The following is a 1,371-nucleotide window of genomic DNA, read 5'->3' as shown; positions in this document are numbered from 1 at the left end:
ATATATATATATATATATATATATATATATATTCTCACTCTTACCTTAGCCCCATTACAACCTTGAAAAGACCTCATGATGTTTGCATTGGTACATTAAATACTGTTGATTGGTTAGGTGAAGAACAAAGTTTAGAAAGCATGACTATGAAAGACTAGAGTGATTACCCTATACACTTGAGTGACTAGAGTGCACATACACCATCAGTAAGGGTTCAATGCTTGATTCTATGTTCCCTGCTTTTATGAGCTATCTTCTTACAAATTTACTTGTCTTTTATTATATGATTAGAATTAGTGAAATTTGAATTTATGTTTGTCTTAAAGAACTTATTTACTTTTAACCAAGTAGATAGAATCATATAGTTGCATTCATACATAGGTTGCATTGCATTGCATGAGTCTTACTTTTCCCTACTCATTTATTTTATCTCCTTGAGCTAAGCATGAGGACATGATGATGTTTAAGTGTGGAGAGTTTGATAAACCATTGTTTTATGGTTTATCTTGTGTTTAATTGAGTGGTTTGTATCCAGTCTTTACCCACTTATTCATATGATTTGCATGGCTTTACAACTCCTTCCTAATCTTGATCTATGGTTGAAAACTTGCTTCCGAAAGTCTTTAATATGTGTATTTTAATTCTCCTTTATACCATTCGATGTTGTGATCTGTGTGTTAAGTATTTTAGGCTTTATAGGGCAAGAATGGCTTAGAGGATAGAGAGGAAGCTTGCAAAAAAATGGAAGGAACATAAGAAACTAAGGAGATAACTAGCGAGCAGCGATGTGCACGCATGGCTCACGCGTGCACGCGACATGGAGAAAATTGCAATGACGCGTGTGTGTGCCTGACGCGTATGCGTGGATTGGAGTTCTGCAATATGACGCGAGCGTGTGCCTGACGCGAATGCGTGACACGCCAAAATGACCAACGACGCGAACGCGTGACTGACGTATACGTGTGACATGCTCGATCTACAAAATTAACAAAAAAATGTTGGGGGCAATTTCAGGCCGTATTTTGACCCAATTTTCGGCCCAGAAACACAGACTAAAGCAAGGAAACATGCAGAGACTCAACACACATTCTCATTAGCATAGTTTTAGGATTTTAGATCTGAATCTAGAGAGAATCACTCTTCCTCTAGGTTTTCTTTACATTTATAGTTTATTAGTTTTATGCTTTTGCTTTGGATATTGGATATTGAAGAGTCATCACCTCCGTTGAAGTTACTATTCTAGTTTGTTTCCTATTCCTTTACACTTTCAAGTTACTCATTATTCCTATTCAGATAATTATGTTGCATTTTGGATTTACTAATACATAGAATTACTTTTTCCTTTAATTAATTTTTAATCCCTATTTATTT

Source organism: Arachis hypogaea, chromosome 5, assembly GCF_003086295.3.
Source record: "Arachis hypogaea cultivar Tifrunner chromosome 5, arahy.Tifrunner.gnm2.J5K5, whole genome shotgun sequence".
In the NCBI taxonomy this organism is placed as follows: domain Eukaryota; kingdom Viridiplantae; phylum Streptophyta; class Magnoliopsida; order Fabales; family Fabaceae; genus Arachis; species Arachis hypogaea.
The sequence above is the reverse complement of the archived record's forward strand: the minus strand, read 5'-3'. Positions refer to the sequence as shown.